At 42.8% G+C, this 11,902-nt stretch overlaps 1 protein-coding gene across 4 annotated transcripts in view; it reads right to left on the bottom strand.

Annotated features, from left to right (window-relative positions):
* fynb (FYN proto-oncogene, Src family tyrosine kinase b) overlaps positions 1-6,712 on the bottom strand; it is a 31,004-nt gene extending 24,292 nt beyond the window's left edge. Inside the window, exon 1 of one of the 4 annotated variants that reach the window (XM_077016683.1) lies at positions 6,417-6,712. The gene's annotated coding sequence lies outside the window, so the exon portion shown is untranslated. The remainder of the gene's footprint in view (positions 1-6,416) is intronic. The other 3 variants (XM_077016681.1, XM_077016682.1, XM_077016680.1) reach the window with 3 other exon arrangements.
* Between the last annotated feature and the right edge of the window lie 5,190 nt (positions 6,713-11,902).

An 11,902-nucleotide genomic window follows, 5' to 3' on the forward strand; every position in this document is an offset into this window, starting at 1 on the left:
CGAATGCAGGTTGTTTCTCTGATACAATCAAGGTCCTCAGAAGCTCAAACCAGCATAGTACAGGAACCTGGAGGGAAAGGGCCATCAGTAGGACTACAATCAGTAGGACTACAATCAGTAGGACTACAATCAGTAGGACTACAATCAGTCTTACGGGACTACAAAGTCCTCTAACCTCTTGACCTATCTCCTAATCCTAAAGCTAACCTCTAGGCTTAGGCCCTAACCATAACACACAAATTAATTGACAAAATAAAAAAATGACTAAATAAACAACAGTAAATTAATTAATTAATAAAATGTCATTCAGCTAAACAGTGGAAACCACACCAAAACCAAAAAGCCATGGTAAGTTTACACTGTGTGTGTGTGTGTGTGTGTGTGTGTGTGTGTGTGTGTGTGTGTGTGTGTGTGTTGGGGCCCTACAGAGAACTTCATCTGGATTGTAGGTACCCAGCACATATATGAGGTCCTTCCACACAGACTTGCACTGCATTCCACTCAGACTGTACAACATTACAATCATTCTAAAAACCTAAGCAAATGTGGGGTGAAGCACACAGACTCTAGACCCCCCCCCCCCCCACACACACACACACACACACAGACATTCATGTTTATGGTCTCTTTTTGACCATCAGGGTGATTTCAATAAAACTCAGTTTTGCCCTGTGATTAAAAAAATAAAACCCAGTTTTGCCCTGTGATTAAAAAAATAAAACCCAGTTTTGCCCTGTGATTAAAAAAATAAAACCCAGTTTTGCCCTGTGATTTGAGAGAGCACTTTACTGATTTAAACTCAGCGCCCTCTCCAGAGTATGGGTGGATATAAACTCAGCGCCCTCTCCAGAGTATGGGTGGATATAAACTCAGCGCCCTCTCCAGAGTATGGGTGGATATAAACTCAGCGCCCTCTCCAGAGTATGGGTGGATATAAACTCAGCGCCCTCTCCAGAGTATGGGTGGATATAAACTCAGCGCCCTCTCCAGAGTATGGGTGGATTCTATCCTTGTGTTGATGAGAAGGGGTATGGAGACAGTTCTGGGCAATCCATAGATTTGTAAACAGGCACCACCACTGAATGTAATGCAGAACCCGAGCACAGGAGGCCCAGGTTCACCCCGTGACATTACTGGGGTTCTGCTACTCCTCACCAGGTGGCAACACAGATGATGGAGACTGAGCTGGGGACACTGGGAGACTGAGCAGGGGACACTGGGAGACTGAGCTGGGGACACTGGGAGACTGAGCTGGGGACACTGGGAGACTGAGCTGGGGACACTGGGAGACTGAGCTGGGGACACTGGGAGACTGAGCTGGGGACACTGGGAGACTGAGCTGGGGACACTGGGAGACTGGGGTCGTAAACATTCCTGCCGTCTACAGAGAACTACAGTAGTAGAGGTGATGACCAGAACACCGTTCTCATCACGCATGGGTATTTGCATTTGGACAATGCAAATAGAGTTAAAGAGCTCTACAGTTAAACTCTATGGTTATGTATAAACTGTGTACAAATGTTTGTGACGGCCAAAGCCGTGCTGATCCAAAGCACTGCTGTGCTATTTCCAGGCTTTCCAGGATGTATCGCATGGTTTTCCATAAAAATGTTCCTTCCGATACACAATCTATCTTTATCTGGATGATATCGGCCTGATTCCTATACATGCTCTCAGATCGATGCCATCTCCAACCAGAGGTGTCAATTCCAGGTTCAGAAAGTAAAATTCCTCACCAGGATTTTGCTCAGGCTTCCTGGATTGTGTTCCACAAATTTTACCTGGATTGCACTAATTAGAAAATCTAGCAAGCTTGAGCAAAATCCTGGTGAGGACTTTTACTTTCTGAACCTGGAATTGACACCTCTGTCTCCAACACACACGTCAGGTACCTCACAACACATCAGGAGTGACTATTACTTAACAGGCAGCTCAGGGTCAGGGGGCGGTGTGAATCTCTCTCAGGGCCATTCCATGGCGAACCACTGTGGTGTCCAGAACCCACAAGACACCAGCTGATCAGTGGTTGTGTCCACAGGACCCTGGAGAGACCAACTTGGAGAAACTAATTTAGAGAGTCTACCTGCAGTGTCAACCATACCACAGAGACTCACTGCTCATCCCCCTCAGGGACACAACCCAGCACACAGACACAGTGTTCACCAAGACACAGCGCTCACTGAGATACAGTCCACCACTGACACTCTGTTGTCCTGTAGTGAAGTGATGATAGTCTGTTGTCAAGCACTGAAGGACTGATACTCAGTTGTTCAGTAGTGTCAAATTGATACTCTCCAATCTGTTGACTGGTAAATATTGCTGCTGCAGGCTCCATTGTTATTTAAGTGAATTCTACACATGCATTACTAATAGAACAATAAAAACTGAGCTCAACAACAACGTTATTAAACTTAGAAACATATTGCTGAATAACATCAGAACCTTAGTGTTCACATAGAAATGAAGTGTGTGTAGGATGTGGTAGGGTGTGTTCTGGCAGGCTGTGTGCGTTATTGTTTGGGAGTGCTGCAGACTGCGAATCTGACCCCAATTAAGGGAGAAAAGGTGAAATCCAGCCAAACAAAACCCAGCTGGGAGCAAAGGGCACGCGTGCCTTTATACACACACACACACACACACACACACACACAAACCAAAACAGGAACCAAAATAGATAACATTTAAGTGATATATTCATTGCATGACTGGTTGAAATACAGAGAGGCCCAGAGACACACAGACAGACACACAGAGAGGGAGACAGCGAGAGAGTGAGTGATGGAGAGACAGCAAGGGAAATGGAGAGAGAATGAGCTCGACAGACTACCCAGTTCTGGCCTCTGGCTCGGAGACATCAGAAAGCAATTAAAAGCGTCTGAAATACTGAAGACGAAGAGAGCGAGAGACGGGAGGGCCACGTCCTATCCGGTAGAGACTGCCCGTGATACCGCTGAGCTAGGACGGCACACAACTCTGCTTCACGTCCACTCGAGAGTTACACCAACACCAGCTATTCCTGTCGGCGTTGAGACCTAAACAACATTAAAAACCGATTAAAGTGACTATTCGGAGTCCTTCAGCAGCTGCAATCTGGGCCTCTCATGAGACCATCAAAGCCCAGGATAGAAAAGTCTAACCTACTTTAAAAAAACACCACAAAACATCTGCGTTTGACTGGGTTTAGTGAAGAAACACCACAGTATGGGGTATTTATGGCCGGGTCACGCCACGAGCGCCTGCAGAACCTCGACGTGGTGAGAGTGGAGAGAGCCAAACGACCAACACGTTTATTTACTACACACTTTACACCAGGGGTTCTCAACTGGTTTCAGCCCGGGACCCACTTTTTCTCATTGTCATTAAGTCGCGACCCAGTTTTATACAGTACAAATGTTATAACAAATTAAAAGGGTAAACAATTGGTGGTTACCATGGCAACAAGATGGTTTTCATGCTGGGCTACATACTAAAAATTACTCAAGGAGCCAGTAGGTCCTAAAAGGAAAAAATCAGGCACCAATAACTTTTTCTAGGTGCCATAATATAAACTAATAAGCACTCACATCAGGTCAGCTGTTATTTAGGATCTCTGTCGTCCAACATGACTGATGTTTTCTCTTCCTTCTAACTGTGGTTAAGTTGGTTTCATGTTCACGTATTCGGAATTAGACATGTTTTAAATGTACTATTATTACCATCTACAAATGACCTTAACATGGACAAAAGTGGTGGTCGTAAAGGCCCCGGAGCACTGCGCACTCTTTTTTTCTGCAAAGATTTAAATAATTTTTTTAACGATTCTTCATAAGATAAAAACAAGTTGTATAAATATTAAGTGCACATTTTGTCAAATGTTTAAATAGCTTTTAAAATGTCCATCATAAGAGCATAAAACAAGTTATAGTTAAGTGCATCCTAATCAACAACCTTGTTTTGTGGAATTATGATGGCCCATTTAAAAGCTATTGAAATATTTGACAAAAACTGACCACCACACATTGATGCAAGGTATAAATACCCATCTTTTAGTTGTAGGTTGTTATTAAAGATTAACTTTATGTAATCCAACTTCTTTGGTGGTCTTAGATGGACCGTTTAAAAGCTATTGAAATTATTGCAAAAAACAGTGCGCAGTGCTCTGGGGCCTTTACGACCTCCACTTCCGTGTTAAGGTCATTTGTAGACGGTGCCTTAGACGGTGCAGCGGTGACAGGAGTATATTTAAAATAACATGTTTTAAAATACATATATTCCTGATGTAAACAAAGTTGTAGATGTTTGTCTTGGGTGCCAGAAATAAGAATTTGCATATTTTGGTACTTTTAACTTAAAGGTATTGAAGAAAGAATTCCGAATATGCGAACGTGAAACGAACTTGACCAGGTTTCATAGTATGTATATGAGTGACTTTTGATCCCATTAAAATGAACTTAAAACTATGTACAGTTATAAAGGAGTGTGTCATCTTATGGTCCGACAGAAATGTAGACTGTGTGAAAAAATTCAATATTTTTGGCTTCGCTATTTTCAACAAGCTAACGCTTAGTGCTAAAGTTTCAGCTCGGCTCCGCTGCTTTGCGAGTCACGCTGGTGATTCCCGCTTTTGTTAATGGGCAGAGCGAACATGAGAGTGGGAACTACAGCATATCGGTTAACTTTTAAAATACAACCTCAAAAGAAAATTGTGGATATTTTTCCAATGACAAAAAATCTTCACCCATAAAATATAATGCTCTTGTATCACCTGTCGCCACTGGCGAGTGAAATAATTTTATTACTCATTTATGGTCGCGATTGCGACCATTTTAGTCGCAGTCTGGAGCTGTGGCATGTGCCTCTGTCTTTTTTCAAGATAAAAGACGAGTACAAAATCTAAATGTAACGCTCACCGCGTCACACAGCGACGATTATAATAGTTTGGACTACGCCACCCTCAACTAGAGGGAAACTAATCAGTAACGTTTCACCCGCGCGAGATTACTGCCAGCGAAAATAAAATTGTTGGACTGCAGAGACTGAGATGCAGATCATTTATTATACAAAATATAAAACACCGGACATTCTTAAAAAGAAGCACCGTGCGGTACAGCCACAGACTTTCCGGAGCAGCTACCTAACACAGGTTACCTCACTTCCACCAGCGGGGGTTGGCGCGCACCTAAAAGAATAAAGCAAACAAACCACTCAATACACAAATAACCCACACCACACGTTCGCGTGAACGCGCTCCAAATAAACTCAAATTCACTGCAAATAAACCCCAAATAGGTAGGTGCCGCCAACACCTCACTCGCTCTGCTCCCACCTTTCTCCAACCATACCGCCGGGCTAAAAATAAAAACACAACAGTAAATCACGTTCCACAAAACACGTCTGCCACTAACAAACTCCAATTCCTATAAAGAAAATTAAAGGGGAGAAAACAGTGGTCTAGCTCTCACGCGCACTCTGATGGCTCCGTGCAATAGCTGGAATGACTAAGATCGCCCGTGACTTGGCCACCTCTGCGACCGCTCGTATGCAGCTCACAACACACCCAGTCAGCTTCTAAAAGCCCCGAACAATCTCAAACTCCGAGAATGGGTAAAAGCTCTGGCCACTCAACAACTCTGAGAATGGGTAATAACTCTTGCCACCCGGAAACTCCGTGAGAATGGGTAATAACTCTTGCCACCCGGACCCGAGCGCGTCTCTCGTCCCGTCAATCAGCTTCCGAGCTAACGAGAACACACGAGAGTTTAAATACCCTTCGTGATGTGCACTAATTCACTATGGGCGGTGCCCTTAATTAAACCGGGCTGTATTTTCAGGCACACTCTGTAACGGAGTCTTCCTGTTACATAAAGAGTAGACTTTTTTTTTTTTAACAAGCTGTCCGCGACCCACCAAGAACGTGTCCGCGACCCACTTTTGGGTCGCGACCCACCAGTTGAGAATCACTGCTTTACACAACACACCTGGGTTCACAAACACGGTCGGCACGGAGCGCCCGTCAACATCCTCGGAAGGGATGCGGCGAGAGGCGTGTGTTGCTTTTTTGCCGACACAGCACAACGAGTGTGGAGCACGACCACGATGTCTGGTTACATTGTAGACAGTAACGTTGTAACGTCGTGGTTATGAACATTGTTGTTTATGTCTTCGAGTTGACCACAGCGATGCAACATAATCACTATGATGAAAATCACAGCTGCGAATAGCATCACACCAGGGAGGGTTACGGGTCCTGTTAAATCTGCCCTCCTGAAACGCACCCGGCCAGCTGAAGACTGAAAACAAGACGCCGAACTAAAGTCACGATTATTATTGTCGAATTAATCGATTTATCCTGCTGGACAGATCAGCACGCGACCATTTGATTCGAATCAGGCTTCCGTCCGCAGCGATACAAGAGTATAAAAATGTTTTTTTCTTACCCGTGTCAGTGTCCTAAAGGTCTGTGCTAGTGTGTCGCATGGTACGAGGACCTGGGGTGGCGAACATTCACCGATTTAATCCTCCGCTCCTCGCTGTCCTCGACCAGAGCGAATGATGGCGCTGCCGCCGCCGAGCCACAGTGGACCTAACGGGACTGCTGGAGTGATTGACAGCACGCTCGGCCAATAGCAAGGTCGGATTCACGGAGACGCGAGATATCGAGGAGTTGGTAAACAGGTTAGGTGGAGCATCAAACTGATGGAGCACTCAGCGCTGGAATAAGATGACTTTATGATCGCGAGTTGAAACTCGTGTCAACCAGGTGAGGCAGGAGGAAGAAGAACAGTCCGTAAAACACCTTGACTGTGGCCCTCGACTCGGGCAGGGCTGTCCCGCACCTCTACCACTTGCATTTTTGATGCCCTTATGAAGTTGCCCATGCACAAGAGTTACTGGAGGAGTTACATTACGTTATGACCTTACACACACACAAAAGGTCCACACGCCTAAAAGAATGATTATATAGGGAGGATTTTACATACTTTTAGTTTTTCAATGCGTAATATCGGTGAGGAATGGCCAAATTTATAAGAGCGCTCATTGTTTTGGCTGATGCTGCCCTCTGGTGATCGTCTACACGAATAGCACTTAGTTTTTAGTAAAAACTGGACGTTTTTACAAACAAAATAAACAAAAAAACCAAACGCGCACAATTTAACCGACAGTCTGCTGTAGTAATTCTGGTAATAGAAATTAAGCGGTGGCACATACAAAGTATCCACAATTAAACTGACTGATTATCCTCTTGGTTGCAAATCAATGAAAGAATATAATGTTTCCTCTGTTTTTGACTTATTAGATTTTTGCTCCCTATGGTGCAGAGCATCTGAAATATTGCTGACTCATCTATGCATTTCCGCTTTGCTCTAATATTGTTGACTCTCCAGGTTCCAGGTATTAGTTGGGCAAATCGGTCTTTTGAACTGCATGACCTTATGGGTATCGTTAGTTAATGGACACAGTGTCAAGCAGGCCCTCCTCCGTGCTAGTGATTTCTACTGTTGTTATTAATTGAATCATCTCACACAGCTCAGCTGGACTTCAGTGTCACTGAAAGGCAGAAGAAGAATCACATACTGAATCAGTGAGCCTGTGTCATTTCCAGCCTAAATCAGAGTGAAGGAATTAGTGCTGGACTGAGTCAGAGTGATTCAGTGTCAGCCTGAGTGGTCAAGTCATTGAAAGCTTAACGACTCCAGGATGGTTGTAAAAAGTTACGGGAGCTTGAACTTAGCCGGTTGAGGGGCAGGACTGGCACCCAGCCAATCACACACAAGCAAGCAGTCTACATGCAGGTCATATGTCTCTTGATGACCCCGCAATTCACGTACTCCAGTGCTCACTTCCTGTGTTTACTTACGTAATGTGTTTGTATATACCTGTGTAATGTCTATGTACCTGTTTACTTGGTAAACCTGTCTTGGTGAGTATTTGTGTCCATGTTTGTCTGTGTCCATAATTATCTGTGTTATAGGATCTGTGTGTTTGTATGTCCTTGTTTATCTGTGACCCTGTGGTGGGGGTCAAATACCTGTGCCTCCCAGACCACAGCCCTTTGAGGTATCATTTCACTAATGCCAGATATTAGAGGTCTCAGTTCACTGGAGAGATACAAATGCATATGGCATTTGGTTTATGCAAGTAGGATGTGTTTCTAATATATCTTCCAATCTTTCCAATATCTTCAAACCTGCCATAACAATACAAGTGATGTTTGATGCAAAAGTGCAGCGGACCAACAGTGTGATAATATAACATGGCTTGAATTCTGTTTTTCCACAGTAGGTGGCAGTGTCTGTTGCCCAGATCCACTCATGGAAATACGCAACCCTGTAGAGCTTAATTGCTGCACTATGACCTGCTTCTAATATGATCTAATATGCCATGTATTATGATAATTCTCTTTCACCACGCCACAAACCTGCACGCTGCTCCACTGGTATTTCTGTTCTATTTTTTGGTTAGTTCTACAACTTGACTCTACTGTAAAAGCTGTAATGAACTTCCATAGACCATGGACAGTCTGCCCCCTGCTGACATATGTGAGAGAACGTCTTATGTTTTTAAATTCTTCCGTTGACTTATAAAGTCTTCTCCTTTAAAGCCCCTCAGTTATGGAACAGTCTTCCACATCCAATCTGAGATTCTGACACAGTTCCAGAGTTCCTAATAAATCAGTGATATATATATATATATATATATATATATATATATATATATATATATATATATATATATATATATATTAGGGGTGGGACGCGATTAAAAAAATTAATCGAATTAATCGGAAGCTTTGTAATTAATTAATCGAAATTAATCGCATTTTAATCGCATTTCAGTATTTAACATGAGAAATATTCATTTAAGTTTGAATGATGAATGAATCAATGAACATAATCATAAACTTCAACATCTTGTTTATTTTTCCACCAGTCTACTACACAGACCAATATATGTGTAGTGTGCAGAAAACAGTTCAGAACATTGGAAATTCTGATCAAAAATGTTGTTTAATTTTGGGAGTTTTGCTCAGGATATTGGAAGAATTGAAGTAAATCAGAAGATGTTTTTAATAGCATTTTAGCAATTTCTTTAATTTCCCAGGCTTCTGCCACAGGCATCTCCATAGTGCCTAGAAGTGGTCTTCTGCATGCTCAAAGCAAATGACTGGATCTTCATCATCTATAGATTCATCATCTATATGAGCTGTCACACCAAGATAATTCTTGTTGCTAACAGAGGTCCAGTGATCCCCAGTCAGAGACACATTTGTGGCGCTCTTCACAATAACCTGTTTTACTTCTTTCCTCATCATACAGCTGCTGGATTTTCTTCGACATTGTCTTTCTGGGGTGAGTTTCCCAAAACGTTCTTAGCGCCAAGTACTTCGTTACCTCATTCTTACGTACGAGGTTAAGAAGTACTTGGCGCTAAGAACGTTTTGGGAAACTCACCCCTGGACGGTAGTTCGTAACTTGCATCAGTTGACGCAATGTGCAGCGCTTCTTGTAAGTCTTTATCTTCGACCACTGAGAGCGGACAACACAAATAATGTGACGCGTCATGTATAAACGCGTGCGGAGTCGCGCGCTACGGCCACTCGCGAAAGTTTAATCCAGTCTTAATGGTCCAATGAAGGTAATTTAAAAACCAGGACATTTCCTCACAGGATGTGAATCGGACACTGTGCGATTTTTGGCCCATTTTCAGCCGATTTCTCACTCGTTTCGGCTCAATCGCGTGTCGTGCATCGTATAGTTTACACAGGTATACGAGGAGCGATTCACAACTCCCGATCAGAAATCGCAGCGTCGCAAGAATATCAAACATGTTTGAAATTCAAATCGCTCCTCGTGAGAGTATCGCACTGTTGAAGCAGCTCCACGAGCCGACTCTCCCTGCGATTTAGTCGTACAGTTTGAGCTGGAGCTGAGTACACGATTTAAAATATCGCACAGTGTACGCCCAGCTTTAGCCGCTACATGTTTTGCGTTGAGGTGGTAACGAGTGGAAATGCTCCTGTGATAAGCGAACTCCTTCCTACATAAAGTGTAAATAACACTATTTTTGTTTGTAGCCTACTTCCATCTGGAAGTTTATATTTAAATTTCCCATCCACCAGCGTAGCCTCTTCAGTCATATCCATCATGATCTTATTGTGCGTCCATATAATCTGTATGTCTGGAACTCGTGCACTGAGAAACATTCCACGGTGCAAAAGTGTCTCGCCCGTTAAATGCGTTAAAATGCGTTAATTTTTTTAGTGCGTTAATTTTCCTGTAATTAATTAATCGAAATTAACGCGTTAAAGTCCCACCACTAATATATATATATATATATATATATATATATATGAGTTATAGGCCCAACATCCACATTGGACAGACTGTGATAGTTCTATATCTAGGCTCAGCAAAGGGTTATGTCTACTAGCTGGGCTGCCTGATGCTCCCTTTTGAGTCTTGGTTCTTCCAAGCTTTCTTCCTGATCCCTGCCTAGGGAGATCCTCCTTGCTACTGCCGTCCCCGTCTTTCTTTTTAGAGATTTGGACGCATGCGTTTGTAAAGCTGCATTTCTAAAGTCAATAAAATTGATTTTGACTTTATGGCCAGAATAATTTTTATATGAAGTCTGAAAGACATTGTATATCTCTTCATATATTGTATATATTCATTATCCAACACACATTCAGAAATAAAGACAGTTCCAGATTTATTGTGTTAATGTAACTGAAGTGAGGTTAATGTAAAGATATCAGCCTCACTGAAGATATCATTTGTGGAACACAGAAGACCTGGAACAAGAATAATCACAGCTAATGAAAACCATAATATCATATTGGTCTGGATAAAATAAATACTACAGTAATCCATGGATGATGAAAATAGAGCATGGAGTCATGATGACAGTCCAAAGCTCTTCACAGCAATTAATGGCACTAGGTCTGTTTATACTGTACACTACTGACAGAAGATCAAGGCCAGTGTACTGTTGCACCTGATGGCCTTGTTTAACTGATGTCAGCAGGGCATTGTTCCAGATGTTTTATAGGACGTGTGTGTGTGTGCTTATTCTACATGTTTTAGAGTACCGGTATGTTTTAGAGGATCTGTTTGTGTATGTTCTAGAGGACTTGAGCTCTGATGTCGTCAGGGCTGTTGGTTAGGACCGGTGTGTGTTTGTTAAAGTAGCGTGACCAGATGTCCTCTTGTTGAGACTTAAAGCATGTCCAGACGGAATTTGACAAATGTCCGGGATTTCGTTTTACTAGAGCTTACATAGAATTACGAGAAGCATTTCGTTCACAAACAGCCCCACCCTCCCCTATGTTTGGTTCACTTGAGTGAGAAGGGGAAGTGAATAAGGCTAAAATGTTTGGATCACCCCTTCCACCCCCATATGCCCATCCCACTGAGGTGTCCTCTTCTTCATCAGACCAGATCTGGTCACCCTAGTTAAAGATGTGTATCTCCAGAACACCTAAAGGAGAGAGTGAATCTCCAGAACACTTACAGGAGAGAGTGGATTTCTTTCTTGAACACACACACACACACACACACACACACACACACACACACACACACACACACACACACACACACACACACACACACACACACAAATATTTTACATTTACATTTTACATTTACGGCATTTTAGCAGACGCTCTTATCCAGAGCGACTTACAAAGTGCTTTGCTTCTGATCACAGAATTCATCCTAGGTAATAGTACGGATAGGCCAGAATTCAAGATACTACTAAAGTCAGACTACTACTAAACTACAGGAGTCAATGTCATTACCTAGTGTTTTGCAAGTTAAATGTTTGCCAAGAAGCACAAATAACCATAGACAGACATACAATTTAAGAACAATGGCAAGTGGTATCAGCTGAGTTAGTGCTCTGGTAAGAACTCAACAAACAG

The sequence above is a fragment of the Brachyhypopomus gauderio genome, chromosome 9, assembly GCF_052324685.1.
Source record: "Brachyhypopomus gauderio isolate BG-103 chromosome 9, BGAUD_0.2, whole genome shotgun sequence".
Lineage (NCBI taxonomy): Eukaryota > Metazoa > Chordata > Actinopteri > Gymnotiformes > Hypopomidae > Brachyhypopomus > Brachyhypopomus gauderio.